At 43.4% G+C, this 17,774-nt stretch overlaps 1 long non-coding RNA gene across 3 annotated transcripts; it reads right to left on the minus strand.

Annotated features, from left to right (window-relative positions):
- Window positions 1-489: 489 nt before the first annotated feature.
- LOC106026647 (uncharacterized) lies at window positions 490-16,639 on the minus strand. 3 transcript variants are annotated; one of them, XR_010048751.1, is made up of 6 exons: window positions 16,487-16,639; window positions 16,276-16,311; window positions 13,273-13,437; window positions 12,493-12,779; window positions 11,833-11,881; window positions 490-2,295 (listed from the first exon to the last, which is right to left on the minus strand). It is a non-coding gene; the product is annotated as an uncharacterized LOC106026647 (long non-coding RNA). The 3 variants fall into 3 exon arrangements; XR_010048752.1 differs by having other exon boundaries at window positions 11,833-11,972; XR_002790107.2 differs by lacking the exon at window positions 11,833-11,881.
- Between the last annotated feature and the right edge of the window lie 1,135 nt (window positions 16,640-17,774).

The following is a 17,774-nucleotide window of genomic DNA, read 5'->3' on the forward strand; positions in this document are numbered from 1 at the left end:
ACAGACACCCCAGACCTGTGTTGAAATAGGTGTGTGTGCTTCTGTGCATGGCTGAGAACACTGCCCCCTTACCCACAGTGACTGGAGAAGGAGGTGTTCACCAAATGGCTTTGATGGGAAGGAAAAGCCACCCCCAAGGCCATGTTGCCTTGTTCACCGGTCTAATCCCATGGTCCCATTCCTCATTCATCTGGAAGTGACTTGAGCTCATGCACCCAAAAAATCAAGTGGATCACACCAAAGTCACCCTCCAGCGAGGCCTCAATTCCCATCTCCTCAATCCCTTGTCTCCTCATCCTTGGAACAAGTAATTAATGCATCACATGTTATGCTGGATTAACATTTTTGCACCTTTCCTTCCTTCCATTACAAGAAAGTGGCTGCAGGACAGAAGCTAACTATCTATATTTGTTCTCTGCTTTCCTTTTCAAGTCTTGAAAATCTTCAAAATTTGGCCCAGTACTCCAAAAACAACAACCAAATGCAAAATTGAACATTAAATTATTTATTGAAGAAGACTCTACTAGGATTCACCTGATTATTTCCTTCCATAACCCCCACATTTGGTGTCTTACATCATAAGTCACTTACACAGCACCCTGAATCTGTGATGAGACCACCTGCTTGTCACTGCAGTGGCACACACAGGGATCTTCTCACAAGAGCACACAGGGAGTCCAGTGGGTCATAGTGGGAAGTGCTGAGATGCATCCCACACCAGCCTCCCAGAGAATCTCTGAAACTCCTGTCCCAAGCACAGCAAGGTCCACTTGCTCACCAGCTGTGCACTCAGGAGGGGAACATTGGTAGTCTCAGAGCTGGAGTGCAGTGGAGGAGCACAAGTGGGAAAGGATGCATGGCAACTCTGGCCAAGACACTGTGCTGGGGTCACAGGGCTTGGGTAGATTAAAGAAAGGCCACAGTGAGAGAATGAGGGACAGAAGACTGGGAAACAGGAAGAGAAAAACAGATGTGCAGGGAGAAAAACCACTCAGACAAGTGTGGAAATGAGAACAGATACCCGAGAAGAACATCAGAGAGGAGCCAGAAGACAGAGGATGAAGGCTCTGCTGCGTGGAGAACCCATCCTCCAAGACTACAGATGTTTTTAATGTCACTCTCCCTTTCTTACTGATGAAGAATAGAATGTGAAGAATAGAAATGTGAAGAATACAATTCTACAATGTGAAGAATAGAAAAAGATGCTTAGGGAAATTTCCTCTTATTTAAAAGTCATGAATTGTGGAAGGACCAATGTCAAGCACAACTTTTAAAAAAGCAGGTAAGGTTATGGTATAAGAGATGGATTATGTATAATTTTCCTAACATGGTTTGCATAAACCCGGAAAAGTTCACACTTTAATTTCACAACCACTGAGGACAAGTGTGTGTATGACACACATTGAACACCATTGAACACCAGGAGGTTCCACTGCAGCAGAACCAACACTAGGTGAGTCCTGCTCTTCCTCGAGAGAGAGGCCCATACCTCATCAATGCAGGGACACAGGGTCTGTGTGTCAGTTCTGTGCCTAATGCTGGAGCTGGATTCTTGCAAACCTGAAGCTGAAAGAGGGTGGAGTCCCAGCATCCTGGGGGAAGGTGCAATAAGAGAAGACTAGGGTGAGAGATCTGAATGGATGAAGTATAGAAAATTGGAAAGAAGAATGAGAATAGAGTTTTGTAGAAAAAGTCATAGACTGAAGCAGGAATGAGAAACAGGCCTCAGAGAACATTATCAGACCCAAGCTAAACGAAAAACAAGATAAACATTGTGGTGTATGGAGAACTGTACCTCCAAACTATTATGAAATCTGAAAAGAATGTGCTAATAAATAAAGAGAAAATAAAATATAGATACTAGGAAAGAGGAGCTACAGCTGTTGCCAAGTGGGAGGAGATAGAGAGCTGGGAGAGGGAAGGAGAGGGGATGAAATAGGAATTAAGATGTCTTGTGTTCATGTACCAACTCATCACAGGAAGTGTAAGCATTGTGTACTGCAAACACAGGGTAATAAAAGATAAAAATTAAAAAAACTAAAAATATCAAAAGAATTACGGGGCTCTGTGCCATCCTGAAACATTGAACACAAAATCAATGGATCCCTTGTCCTTGAAGATTCTGTTTCAGCACTTTGATGTGGACTAGGAAGAGTTGCAGGTCTCCCAGGCTGGGCTTGCTGGCTGCATCTTACAGGCCTCTTCTGTTCTTCCAGGTATCCACCAACAAAGCCACAAGGACTAAGAGGACAAGGGCAACCAGGCTTAACTGGATGACACTCTCCACCCTGTAATCTGGGGAAGAAAGAAAAAGAACTGAGCATAGGACCACCAGCATACAAACTCACCCCAGGAATGTGAGGGTCATATGTAAACCACACAGAATCCAAATGGGATGTTGAGTTTGAGTAGCTGTCACATCCACACTGTCACTATGAAAAGCACATCACTTTTCCCATTTGAGACATAAAGGACCGCATATCGAGAACACTGGAGCTAGCCAAGCATGGCGGCACACGTCTGCAATCTCAGCACGCAGAAGGCTGAGGTAGGAAACTCACTGTGAGTTTGTGGGCAGCCTGGGCTATATAGCGATACTCTTTCTCAAAAAAAAATGCCTGGTCTATGCACAACTGGAGAGTGCTGTAGTCAGTGGTTGTGAGGAGAACAACTAGAATCAGGACACAGAATTTATAGTATTGTTTTATGATGGTCACCCAGAGTAACACAAGATAATGCAGGAAATCTGTCCAAAACACTGAAGACAGAATATTTAGCCAAGGGCTTAGATCCCACAGCAATTCCCTGAATGAGTCCAGATGAAGGCCAAGAGCCCATGACAATCCCTCCCATGAGTCTAACTGAAGGTCTGGAGCCTACAGAAAGTACTCACGCCAGTCTGTTTTATGGATCTGCACTAGGAAGACCCAAAGGTCAGTGGTAGAAGCTAGAGAGTCTATACCAGTGGGGTGAAGAAGCTGTGCTGGTAGGTTGAGAGTTCTACACTGGAGCCAAGAAGTCATGCTCAAAATCAAGACCAAGGCTTCTTTGAAATGTACCACAGCCATCCTCAGTGACAGCGGTCCTGAGTCCCTCCAGTGATAAGCACAGTCCAATACATGCCAGAAAGCCAGCATAAGTTTCTCCTGAAGATTAAATGGCACATGTTTTCCCCTCTGGAGCTAAGAAGTGACACTCAATGTAAAGACCAGAGCTCCATCAAAGTAAACCACAGCCACTCTCACCAACAAGGTCCCAAGCGCCTCTGATGATAATGGTCGAACCACACCAGGAAGCTAGTCATGACGAGCTCCTCCAGGACAACCAACGGCTCAAACAGAAACACTTAGAGAAACCCACAATGCCTCACTCATCTTCTCCATGTCTGTATTTATGTTGGCAACTTTCCTCAGCTGGACCATCTATGCTCAGCACCATGTTGATTTAACTCATCTGGTGTTAAGTTGACCATCAGTTTTTAATCCATAACAGAGAGTAAAACAAAGACCACAATTGGCTCCCCAATTCAAGACCTTTAAAATGATATTTTTTAACCCAAAGGAAGTAAATCAATGTGCTAAATTATCCCAGGAACCTAGCCTTAGCAGATAAATAACCAAGGAGATTTAAAAAAAAAAAAAACACCATCCGTGAACTGCCCCCAAAACAGGCACAATAACTGAAGACCTTCCAACCAAGTTTGACCCATAATCTTTAGTAGCACAGTGTTCTGGCAAAATTGTAGAGCTATGCACTGGCCATCCACCCACATACCTTACCTTTAAAGGACACAAGCCCTGTTTACCAGAGGGATCACACTTCTATGAGATGTGCAGGGAGAGTAGGTCATTTAGGCTCTGACACTCATTCACTCATTAGTGACAGCGATGCTCCAGAATTGAATTCACTTGAACTAAACTCAACACTACACAATAGACCAATATCCCAAGGCAAACCTTCTTCCTAAGAAGACTTTCTCTTAAAAGGAAGAGATTCTCATTCCAGCACTTGCATAAATATGAAGAAACATTAAAAATATACATAATTGAGGCCACATGACTGCGATAAAACAATATTTATACAGAAACTGAATCAAATTAATAATAAAATGGGCAAAATAACAAAATAGGGATTCAAAGGAATAATTGTAAAGTTATCATAGAACTCAAAGAAGATATAGATAAAAACTGAATGAGATAAAATTGACAGTACAGGTTATGAAAGAGATAAAAATTCTGCAAACACTACTTGCATGTGTCTCTTGCATTGGTTTTTTTTTTTTTTTTTTTTTTGGCCTTTTTCATTTTTATTGGTACCAGGGATCGAACTCACGACTGCCTGCTTGCAAGGCAGGCGCTTATGCCGCTGAGCTAAATCCCCAGCCCCTCTTGCATTGTTTTTTTAATGTTAAAATAAACAATTTTTTAAAAACTAAAAAAATTCTGGAAACAAAACCAAGAAAAAATCAGAAGTAAAAAGTTCAATCAAATAAAAACCTCAACAAAACGTCTCAGTCAAAACTCTCCTCAGGGGCTGGGGATTTAGCTCAGTGGCATAAGCACCTGCCTGGCAAGCATGAGATCATGAGTTCAATCCCCAATACCAAAAAGAAGTAAAAAATCTCTCATCAACAGACTGGATCAATGCCTATCTTGATCTGCACAGGATTTTTTTGTCTTCTTTAGTTTTGGTAATTCATATGAAACACTTATGAAATTACCCATTTCTTCTACGTAATATAATTTGCTCCAACCGGAATAGTTTTCAAAGTAGATTCCTTTAATCCTCTGAATTTTTTGCAATGTCTTTTGTGATTTTGCCTTTTTTATCTCTAGTTGCATTGATATAAGCCTCTTCGTTCCTTCTGATAAGGTTGGCTGAGGGCTTACCAATCTTCTTTATACTTGCAAAGAACCATCTCTGTGGGGAGACCAGAGAACATGGCGGACAGACAACAGCAACTACCAGAGGCTCTCTGAAAGGTTCGGCTCAGAGGCCAGAAATAATGCGGACTAGGGAGACACGAATCAGTAGAGATATGCTCTGCTGACTCAGGAACGAACTGGGCTGAGAGAATCCAACTTGGAATACAGTCCTGGCGCTAAAATAGGAACAGAAAAATCTCGGTGTGGAGGCTCGACTCCGCGCCATCGGAAACCGGTTTGGATTTCCCGCCGTGCGGCGGCCGGCTATCTCCACAGCGGCTCAGCAAGGAGAGACGCGCCGAGCTCTGGGAGCGCCGAGCTCTGGGAACGGGAGAACGGAGTCGAAAAAAAAAAGGACGGACAGAGGTGTACACGAAAACTGACTGGTGGCGAGGTGAGTGAGAATCTGACCCCCCACCACAGTTTGACTCTAGCGGAGATCTCTCTGGGCGCCATTCCCCTCTCGGACGGGATTGGAGAAAAGTGCCTGGCCTGAGTGACGCTGCTGGCGGACTCTCTAGGCTAGACTAGCCTAACCCAGATCCCAGAGCCGGACGATGGCCCGGAGGAGCGACTGACTTCCGCGTAGGCTGCCTCCTCCGACTCCCTGGTGCGCAGCGGTGGGCGGGAACAACTAGCCAGCGCAATTTGATCAGGCTGTGGCTGACAGGCAGGGAAGCCGGGCCTCCTTTGTAAGATTGCATTTTATAAGGAACAAAAAATATGGGGAAGGGAAGCAACAAAAAAAGCTCCTCGGCCCCCAATCCTGAGAAACAGGCAATAATGGACGCCGCACCAGTATACATTAAGCACCATATTGAGAGCCTCATAGACCAATTCAGGAATGAAGTTATCAATGATCTGAAGCTAGAAGTATGCAGAATAGTTAGAGAAATGCTAAACACCACCCAGGAAAAAACAGATGGTGGAATGGAAGAACAGAAAAAGAGGAGAGAATTGCTTGATGGAGAAAACAGAGAAAGCATCGAGTATGTGAAGCAGGTTCAAAGGGACTATCAAGAAATTAATAAGTCTATACAAGACTGGCATAACAGCTTGAAAGAAACTAAGGACAGACTATCTGAACTGGAGGGCAGACTTGAAATATGGGAGAATGAAATGAAAAACTTCTTAAAAATAACAAAGAAACAAACAGCAATAATACAAAGACAAGAAGATGATAAGAGGAGCCACCACTTAAGGATTAAGAACATAGAAGAAGAAGTAGGGACACAAACAAATGAATTACAAAAGCTACTCACAGAAATAATCCAGGAGAATTTTCCTAATTTAGCAAAAGGTAAAGATACTCAGCTGTATGAGGCATACAGGACCCCAGCTACCTACAACCCTAACAGAGAAACACCCAGGCATATAATAATAAAAATCCCAGAAATTCAATACAAGAACAGAATATTAAAAGCTGTAAGAGACAAGAAACAGATCACTTACAAAGGAACACCCATCAGAATTACAGCAGATTTCTCTTCACAAACCATCAAATCACGAAGAGCATGGGGGGAAATAATTCAAGCTTTGAAAGATAATAATCTCCAGCCAAGATTGAGATATCCTGCACAACTGTCCCTGGAAATTGATGGAAAAACGAGGTGCTTCCAGGATAAAGAGGAACTGGGGGAATTTGCAACCACCAATTCTACTCTACAGAAAGTATTGCAGGATATTCTAAAAAAAGAAAAATACAAAGAACCCAGAAATAGTGGCAGGGAGGCCACAACGAATGGAGCAGAGAACAAAATGAAGAAGACAAACTGACAGCTACTGACAGAAAAAGAGCTCAACAGAAATGAGACAGAGAAGATTGGATGATAGGAACAGCTATTTTTGAGAAAATGACATCTTAATAGGTAATGCTGATTCAGTACCATCTTGTTTTGAAGTCTCATCTAGCTTTTGTTCTTCTGTCTCCAAAGGTCTAACCAGGTTGTATCTTATTGGATTTTGTTATGTACGTTAGTATAAGCAAAAACCTTTTAAAGACAAGGAGATTATACAGAGACCATTGTTCATTTTCTGTTAGTCAATTCCAAATACTCTATAATGCTGTCATTCTCTTAAATGGTTTTACATTGTTTTGATATACTTAATGCTACAGTATATGAAGTTGTACTCAAGGACTTCAGGGAGGGAGTCAATATGGTAACTATTTTTAAGTCGGAAATATCTGGTGGTGAAACACTATTCTGCTTAAAAGGTTATGTTTTGATCTGCCCTGTTTCGCTGTTATGCCCTCTTTTTCTTTTTCTCAATCTCCACTCCATTATATACTTTTTTATTGTTATCCATTTAATTAAAGGGAAAAATATAGCAGGATATAATATAGTAACCCACTTTGACTTTCTATTTTCTCGATTTGAAGCCCTGTATTACTCTCACCATCTTGTTTTTGACTGAGGTTCCTCTATTCTGTTTTGCTGAATAGTATCAGGTTCGAAAGTTTAGGCATCAGCTGAGAAGATAATGAGATTCATTATAACGCCCATTCTCGTTGACTTCTATCTACTTTTGAAGACCTACAATATCTCCAATGTTTTGGTTTTGTCGGTTTTATCCTTTACGGTTTTGTTCAATAGTATTACAACTAACGATATAGGCAATTCTATTAGAAATAGCGGGAGGCATTAGGGTAACCATTGTTGATCACCTTGTATTATGTTTTTATATTATCTATTATATCCACCCTTTTGACTTGACCGATTCTGTTCTGTCATGTCACATTTGGTTTTACTCTCTTCCAAAAAAGCAATAAGAACAGTGGGAGCAATGAAACCCAAAATGTGTAATAGTCACTGTACAAAAGAGAGGAAAAGAAAATGCTCTAAACTATATAACTGCATGTATATTTAAATGTATAAGACAGAAAATGATATCACAGAGTTCTAATGGATCATTGAACAGAACTGTTTGCAGTATCATTGCTGGAATGTCCACTCTACAAACTTTAATTCTGTGACTTGAACAATTATTTCTAAGATGGCAATATGTAATCTATTAACTAGTGATTTCCTACTGCGCATTTTTTTTCTTCTGTAAATCTGTATAACTTGTACCCTTCACTGTTTTTTTTTCTTTTCTTTTCTCCTTAAATAAAAATTAAAAAAAAAAAAAAAAAAAAAAAAAGAACCATCTCTGTGGATCTATGAAACAAGTTGATTATTTGAAATGATTAACAAGAACCCAACCAAATTAGCCAAAAGTAAGAGAATACCCAGTTTGATAAAATTAGAGGTGAGAAGCAATGCTATAAAAGTTACTTGAAATCCAGAGTCATCAGTGGCCATTTTGAAAACATACTCCAATAAGTGAGAAAATCTAGAAAAAAAACAGATAATTTCCTATATGCTTTAAGTATACAACAGGAGGGGCTGGAGATTAAGCTCAGCAGCATAAGCACCTGCGTTGCAAGCACGTGATTGTAAGTTTGATCCCCGGTACCGATAAAAAAAACAAAAGATGTACAACATGAACTAAGGAGATATCAAAAGTATAAACAGATCAATGGGACAGAAGTAGTAATATAAAGTCTCCCAACAAAGAAAAGCTCAGGGCTACACTGAGTTTCACCAAAACTTTAAGGAACTAATGCTAGTGTTTCTGAGCTATCTCATAAAATACAAACGAAAGGAATATGTTCAAATTCATTCTATGAAGTCAGTATCATCTCTCTAATTCCAAAAAGGTAAGGACACAACAAAAAAAGAAAACTACAAAACTCCTTAATAAACAGACATAAAAACCCTCAGTAAAATATGTACAAGCTGACTTCAATAGCACATAGAAAGATCACACGCCATGATTGATTCTAAAAATGTAAAGAAATTTCAACACACTTAAGTCAACAGATGCAGTGCCACACATAAATAAACTTAAGGATAAAAATTATGTGATCTTCTCTGGCCAGGTGTGGTGGCACGCCAGCATGGGGGACCTGAAGCAGGAGAACCACCATGAGGTCAGGACCAGCCTGGACTACATAGTAAGTTCAATACCATTCTGAACTACACAGTGGGACCCTGCCTCAAAAAACAAAGAAAAATCTCTGTCAGTGTTCAACTCCATTTCATAATAAAAACACCAAATAAACTGGTTGTAGAAGGGTGCTCCCACAGCATAATAGAAGCAACACTCAACAGACACTAACATCAGCTAACATCTTACTGATTGGAAAAAGCATTTCCTCCAACATCAGGGACAAGATACGCGGTATCCTTGCTCACTGCTTCTGTTCAATATATTACTTGTCATTTTAGTGAGAGAAGTTAGGCAACAGAAAGAAACATGCACAGCCTATAATTAATACACATTAATTTTTAAATTATTTTTCAACTTAATTTATTAAGAAAACTCAAAAAACTGCAAGTGCCTTCTGAAAATTGTCTCTAAAAATGAAACAGCACAAGAAAACATGGGTCTCATAATACAAATAGAAAGCATATGTTCCTCAAATATGAAATACAGGGTATGACATGAGGCACTTAGGCCCAAAAGGATATTGTATATGCTATATACAGTAGAACACACATGCTACTGTTACTTTGCACAGTTACATATGCTGTTTAGTAGTCTAACAGAACTGTACTTTATGTGCATAGTCAAGAATCCAGAGTAGATGCTGGGAAGCTTTCACAGTTAATCTTTACCATTTTCAACCTTCTCATAAGACTTATGACTGTATTCACCATTTTTAGTGAGACACAATAAGTCATCTTCCTGTCATTATCAACACTTATTCCTTCCTCTGACATCTAAACCCTCACTTATGCACATAAACATCTATTGTGCTGTTTTGCCTGTGTAGTTCTTATTACTTGTCAACATAAAAGAATATTGTTCATCCTTAAACATCCATCAATCAGAACAGTAGAACACCTCTCATAGAGTACAAAACTCTCTTAGTTGCTTTCTCATTGCTGGGACAAAATACCTGACACCCAAAGTTAAAGGAGAACAGGCTTATTTAGCTCACAGTTTGTAGAGGCTCAGTCCATAGTCAGGTGGCTCCAAGGCAGAGTGGCTTGACAGAGGGGCATCCTAAGGGACTAATCAACACAAGCAGGCAGGCAAGAGCAATCAAGCAAGGGACCTTAGCAGCTTCTTTTTCCCCCTTATATATTTTATCCAGACTACCAGGATTAGGGTGGTGCCAAAGCAATCAGTGGACTGATTTAGTAATTGCACGCCTTTAATCCAAGCATCACACACTCTAGATTCAGCCACCTCTGAGAAAGCTTCCCCTATGACCAAAAGAGGTTTTGAGGGACATCTAGACACAAACCATAACATTCTGGCCCTGGACCTCTGAAGACTCAAGTATATTCCTTCACACAAAAGGCATTTAGTCCATCTCCAAGAGTCACCAAAGTCATAACAATTTCATCACTGCTACAAAGTCCAAATCCAAAGTCTCCTCTGAGAATTGAGGTGAACTCTTATCTGTGAGGCCCTGTATAAGTGAAGAGAAAGTTAAATATTTCCATTCCAAAATGGGCAAAGAGAGAGAGATAGAAAGGAATGGAAATGGGGGCTGGGAATTTAGCTCAGTGGCATAAGTGCCTGCCTTGCAAGCAGGCAGTCGTGAGTTCGATCCCTGGTACCGATAAAAAGGAAAAAGACCAAAAAAAGAAAAAAAGAAAAGAAAGGAATGGAAACAAAGCAAGACCAAAATCCAAATGGACCAACATTTAACCCTGTATTTGCTTGTCCAGCATCCAAAGTAATCTGTGACCAGATGTGAACTCCAAAAGGCTTGGTTGTTCCATCCCTATGACAGTGCTAGTGGTTGTAGCTCCCAAAGCTTCTCTCTTGGGCTGGTCCTGCTCCCTCCTTTCAGTGTTCCTCAGACAATTCATATTCCTGGATTCTCCAAATTTCACCATACCTTCAACTTCACACTCACAGCTCCACACACTGCCTTCACGCCTTCTTCTGAACTCTGGGTGGAAGCTTTCCTGATCCCACAGTTCTTGCATTCTGCATGCACCTAAAACCAGCATCATGTAAATGATGCCAACATCTGCTGCCAGCTAGAGCAGTAGCCAGGCTTCCTTCTCTCTTAGCTTGTGAACCAAATCCCAAGTAACAACTTCACTAGGCTGCCACCATGCTGAAACACAGTGCTCAGGAGTTCTCAATGCACAATCTTTCACCTTTGCAATTCCAAGGCCAGAGTCCTGCTGGTTCTTGTGATATCCTTGGGCTATCTTTTGAGTTGTCTTCTGAAATACTTGGTCTTTTCTTTCTAGTCTTTTCAGCAACCAATTTCTCTTCTATTCCATCTTTTCAGGTCCCAACTTTACTGGAGCTTCTTTTCTGGTAAATCCACATTTTGAATCAATCTACTGAGCTCTTTGTTCTCAACTTTCCACAGCAATCTGCCCACAAAGCTCCCAATAGTAGGAATACCACTGCTTCAACATTAGACTGCCTCAAAATTTCTCCTGCAAGATGAATTAGTCCATCACCCTCAATCTCAGTCTCTGGCAAAGTCTCTGGATACAACAAGATGCAGACACTCTCTCTCTGCCAAGCCATAACACAGATTGCCTGAGTGCAGCAATCAATGCCATCCCTCTTCCCAGCAAAGACCTCCTGAACCTGGTCTTTACTGGCAGAATTTCTCTTAGCATTCTGATCTTCTGAGCTCTGACCAGAATCTCCCATCAAATACAGCCTCAAGCATTACAACTCTGCTTTCTCGGCCATCATCTCCAAACCTTTCCTAATTCTTCCCACAGTTCATTTCCAAAGGCTCCTAAACCATAGTCATGTGTGGTCACAGCAACAACTCCACTTCTCTGGTAACAAATTCTGTCTTAATTTCTTTCTCATTGCTGGGACAAAATACTCAACACTCAAAGTTAAAGGAACAAAGGTTTATTTAGCTTACCATTTGCAGAGGTTTCAATCCACAGTTGGCTGGTTCCAAAGCAGGGTGGCTTTGCAGGGGGGCATCATAGAAGAGAAAGAGTTCATGGCAAGCAAACAAAAGGGCCTTGGCAGCTTCTTTCTTCACCCTTTATATTCTATCTAGACTACCAGGATTAGGACAATACCAAGCCACTCAGTGGACTGCTTTACTAATCACACACCTTTAATCTCAGCATCACACACTCTAGATCCAGCCACCTCTGAGAAAGACCCATCTACTACTGCATGAGGCTTTGCAGGGACATCTAGAACAAGCCATAACAGAACTCCTACTCAGAAATTCAGTAACAGCACGTTGTCACAGGGTTTCCATGGGACTATAAGAATAACCATAGGATCTGTCCTAGTCACTGTTCAGTCATTTTCTGTCCAACCCACCCTGGACTCAATGAGTCAGGCTCATTCACACAGGCCAACATCACTGCTTTGTCCCACCTAGGTGAGGACCCAGGTATCCTAAGTGAAGACTCCAACTCCAACCTCTGCAGTTTAAAGTGACTGTATATGTGTCCCATGTACAATGCTACAACACAGGAAGTAGTTCTCACCCCTGAGCTGAAACTCCTCTTCAGTCATACAGAGGACAGGGACAAAGGCGTCAGTTGTAGACTTTACTCACCTGTGAAGGAAAGGTCAAGAGGGTCGCTGGGCAGGGACCAGAGGGAGCCATATACTCTCTGAGACATAAGCACCTGTAGGTCCCACCTTCAGCCAGGCTCACCGAGGAGATGAGGAATGAGCCATGGGCCTGGTGTGAACAGTCCTGGAGAAAGGAAGCACCTCTGTCTCTGCAGAGAATGAAGTCATCATAAAAGTGAGGTGTCTCACACAGGAGCTTCATGTTCCCTCCTGCCACCACCTGGAGCCCTGGGTGAGCAGTCAGGGAGGGTTTGTCCTTGTAAATGCCTGGAGAGGAACAGAGAGTGTTGTTAAAATAACCCCACTATACTCCTTGTCTGAATGAGGCAAGGATGAAACTGGGAAGAAATTCACCTCTAGAAAATTTACAGGCACCACAAAGGCAAAGCACACTTGTGTTATTTCCCATGACCCAGGCAGTGGCTGGATATGTACAGGAAAGCCTGGTGTCTGTCCTCATGAGGTATGTTGTTGGGGCTCCTAGCCATCTATCTAAGGATCCTGGAACAGAGTTGGCACAGAAGGAGCCCAGACTCTCACAGACTGGGGGCAAAGGAACAGGGTGGGCTATATGATCCAGAAGATCATCCAGTGAGATGGACACTAATACAAGGGTACAGTGTCCTGGGCCATCCCTTACCTGTCACAGTCAGCTCCAGTGACTCACTGAATCCTGCCCAGACTCCTCCCTTCCAGTAGATGCAGTGGTACATCCCTGCATTTGTGTATACCACATCTTGAAGGGGAAACTCAACAATACCTTGGGCTCCTTCAGAGTTGACATCATGCCACATGTCACTGGGTTCCCCACGAAAGAGATACAACCTTGTCACCCCTGGAGGGACCCTTCAGAAGATGGTCACAGAACTACCATTGGGCATCACAGCTCCTGGCACTGCCCAGATAGAGGGCTGGGAGTGTAACCCTGGGGAGAAAGAGAAAAACAAACCAATTCATGTAGTGTCAGAGAGTATGTGCCTCAGCCAGAGGTTCTGGAATGGCCCAGAGGTGCTGGGAAGAGACCATAATAAGAGCTGTGGCCCTGAGTGTGAATCCAGTCCACCCCCCCCAATCTGATATGAGACTCTGTGGGTCCATTTCCCTCATCTGCAAGGTGAGGTCATTTAAGATACTTCAGGTGTCACCATGTGACACCATCCCACCTGTTTTGTGACCCCTTCCTTTGCCTTCTAGGAACACACACTGTCTGTGGGTCCCTGCACAAGCTGTCTCTGCTTCCTATCATCCCCAATCACTGCTCTCCAGAGTATCCCTGGGCTCTGTCCCTCAACCCGGTTCTGTCTTCTGCTAATACACTCAGGGGTCACCCCAGCAGCTATCTGTCATCTATGCACCACTATCTGTCATCTGTCTATCTACCCATTACCAAAGGAAAGCTGAGACACCCTGTTTCCACTTTCTATTGGTTGATTTAAGAAAATCTCTAACCTCTAGTGGAGGAGCAATGTGTCATTACTGTGCCCAATCTGAGCTGTGGACAATTCTGATGTCTGAGGTGGGAGATAAGGGGTACTGGGATCACTTTCCAAGGACTGAAAGACTACAGTACTGAAAACTATGATTCTCCCATAGGTCCTCAGAGATACATGAAGGGGATAGAGATGAGATTTTTTCAAATACCTCACATCCCTGACTGTATGAATCTGTCTCCTTTGCTCACTAGAACACTGAGAATTCTCCTGCGCTCTATGTGCAGACATGCTGATCACTTGAGACAGCTTGCATTCAGAATTGTATACCGCGTTGATTCATCTAAGACTTTCCTAGTCTCTCCTCCCCTTTGCAAGTGTTAAGGCACCTCCTGCTCCCATGCCAGGAAACACCAGTCCATAAAAGGAGGGAAAGAGGTGGCACCTGCCTCTATCCCCTGGAAAGATGTGAGTAACCCTCCCATGATCAGCCTCCAGGATCCCACTCTACATCTGGACTCCCAGTCCCTGAGGCTGAGGGATGAATTGGAGCTGAGCTCCTGCTTCTCTGTTCTTCAGCCCCTGAATAATCCTGGGCTATCACTGTTCAGCATTCAGTTTCATTTTTGGCTTTGTGATACCAAACCAAAAACTAGTACCTATTTAGGGTGATCTTCCACGAAAGACAAACAACAAAATACAGCTGCCACGCAGTTCACACAGCTGTCACCTACCTCTCTTCCTGAATATGTGTGCGGGTGGATCTATATATATTGACCTATTTTTCTTTGCATTCACACACATGCCCCTCACCAGAACTCCAGACTAGCTAATCTAACCATGAACTAGTCGTCTGCAAAACTTGTGAAATTTGAACTGGTGATGTCTACACTTAAGCCCCTGGCATATTCACAAAGACCTCAGCCCCCTTACTCTATCTGGCACTGGAAGGACCACTGTCATTCCTTGGCACTCCACTGATTGGCTTCTCCCCTCTCCCATCTAGCCTGGGAAGGGATCCTTGGGGATGCGTTTGTCACCTTTGTGGCCCCTGCTGGTTAGTCCTGGGCCAACTAGGCATTATGTCTCCTTGCACCATTGTGCTAGGTCTTCTATTGTATCCTTCTTCCATGTAAACTCCAACTCCTTCCCCCCCCCATGTTCTCCCTAAAACCGGGAATCCTGTTAAATAAGTCAGTCACCTCTGTCCTCTCCCCACAGCCTAGAATGGCTCTGCTGTCACTCACAGACTTATGAGCACCATGTCTGGTCCATATGAGGCCCTGACTGCACTCCAGACCTGATCCTCACACATCCCCATCACTGCCATGGCCAAGGCCAAGTCAACACTTCAACTTCCAGCCTCCCTGCCCTCAGGACATTGCTGTGTGGCAACAGGAGGGGGCATTTCCCACTGCCACAGTGCTTACACTTGCAACTGTCCCCAACACCACATGCATCCTTTCTGCCTTCGCACTTCTCCTCAGCATCCACCTCCTCCTAAACCAGCACAAGTGTATGTGATCCAATGTGTTCCTGCTGCTTTCCTTTATGTATAGGGTAAGGGCATTACGGTGCCCAATTCCCTGTCCCAGCAGGAGTCCAGGCCCTCAACCAGGGCTCAGATATCTGTATTAACCAGAAATGAATCTGACTGTTAGGGAGCTGTGTTCAAAGTATCAATACCGTATACACCATGACCTGAGCATAGTCCCTAAGAATGTGGAAATACAATGAATAGTTTCATGAACATGAATTTTATTTGACTCTCATAAGGGAGAAAAATCAGTGACAAAAAAAAAACTACCAGGGCTGGAGGTTTAGCTCAGCGGCATAAGCGCCTGCCTTGCAAGCAGGCAGTCGTGAGTTCGATCCCCAGTACCGATTAAAAAAAAAAAAAACTACCTTCCACAAGGCCAGAGAATTAGCAGAGGCTGAGGTCTGCATTTTACTTCAACTCAGTCTCTTGGACAGGCCCTCCTGAACTGACCACTCAGAGAGCAAGAACCTTGCCAGGTGACAGAATTGGAAAAAAAGACAGAGGATACATCAAAAAACTGCTAGTCCACACCCTCAGGGAGACTTAGAGCCTGTGAATCTGTCCCCATTCCTGTGTCTGCATTGCAGTGTCTACCTCAGTGGTGCTTCCTGTTTACATTGTTAATGTTCTTGGTGACCTGGCCCTGAACCAATCCTCAACGCAGATGAACAGGGAAGATTGTGAGTGGCAGCACAGGTAGACTCCTTCCTGCCTCAGCCCAAGACCCTCAGGTTCCTCCCACCCTCAGCCCACTTCACTCACAGATCCCAACACTGAAGGAAGGGAAACTCACCACTGTGGGCCCAGATCCTCTGCTCCAGGGCAGACACTGAAACAGAGAGACCTGGTGAGAGGCTTCTGCCTGGGACCCAGTGACCCCCAACCCTGGGCTCAGAGAGCCAAAGTCTCATCTAACTCCAGCCAGGAGCTCACAGAGGAATATCCCTGTGAGAAGCCTGGGTGGTGGATTAGGCATCTGAGTTCTTGATCTTCCCACCACCCACCTCACTTCCTTGCAGTGCTCACTCAGTCCAAGCAGCAGAACAAGGCCAGAGGGCATGGTGCTGCCTCAGCCAGGTCTCTACAGCAGTCCAGCACAGGGGGCACCAGGGAACAGGCAGCCTGGGTGCCAGTCCTTGTCACCAGAAGGCAACATCAGCTGCTAAACAGGAAGGGGCACAGCTCTTGCACAAGACCAGGCTCTGCCCATAACCTCCCCAGTCTGGGCTGGGCCTGAATGCCTCTGTGGGTTTCATGCTCTCACCCTCCAGCCACAAAGTTGTGGAAATTTGTGTAGCGCTGTCAACCAGATCTGCGGGGTCTCCTGTGGGAGATCGAAGGGGCAGCGCAGAGAAGGAGAGATGCAACCAGGAAGAGTGAGTCCCACCCGTAGAGCTCACTGAAGCAGGATGGAGATTCTGAGACGGGCACATGCAGAAACTAAACCCGAGAATGTGGGCAGAGAAGGTAGAGCTCGCAAAGGGCCTGGGGACCAGCAATTTTGCAGCAGATGGGTACTCTGTCCAAGAAATCTCTCTGACTACTAGATAGCTGAGTGCCAAAACTGGAACTGTTCAATTGTGCACCTGAGATTTGCTCCAAATACACCTCCTCAGTGTTTTGAGAAACAAAGTGATAAGAATAACTAAGGGCTGAGGCAGAGGATCTCACAGTGAATTCAAGGCCAGCCTGAGCTACATAGCAAGACGCTGTTTCAAAAAATAAAAACAAGAGTGAAGGGGCAGGGGAAATGTGGGGAAATGATGGAAATGCCCAGGATGGTGACATCGTCTTCAAAATTCACACTTATTCCTGAGGTCATCAACATCTGTACACTAAACACATATGCTTTTTTTACATGTCATATGCCACACAAAGCCTCCTCACAAATTATTATCTAAATATCTATGCATGGGGTTGTCACATCAAGTACTGGAAATGGGAACTTTAATTCACTTGGGTGGTTATGAACCCTCACTGGAAACTCACTGATAAGTATCTTACACAGGCCTTTTTAATTTTATCTTATTGACCTTGATTTAAATGTATATGATATTGAGGCTCCACCACGGGGCTTGGGAGGAGACACAGTAATAAGACAAAGAAAGCCTTCCCATAAACCAGGCTCTGCTATGGGGATCGGGAAGAGACACAGCAAATGTATATGATATTTAATTAAGTGGATTTTGAATAATAAAGATTTAATGGATTATTTTATCTTGTCACTCAAGTGTGTATGTAGTTAATTTTAGATATCTATTTAAATTGATCATGTGGTGTATTTCATACTGT

Source organism: Cavia porcellus, unplaced genomic scaffold (assembly GCF_034190915.1).
Source record: "Cavia porcellus strain 051 isolate PalLab524CR breed Dunkin Hartley unplaced genomic scaffold, mCavPor4.1 scaffold_7, whole genome shotgun sequence".
Lineage (NCBI taxonomy): Eukaryota > Metazoa > Chordata > Mammalia > Rodentia > Caviidae > Cavia > Cavia porcellus.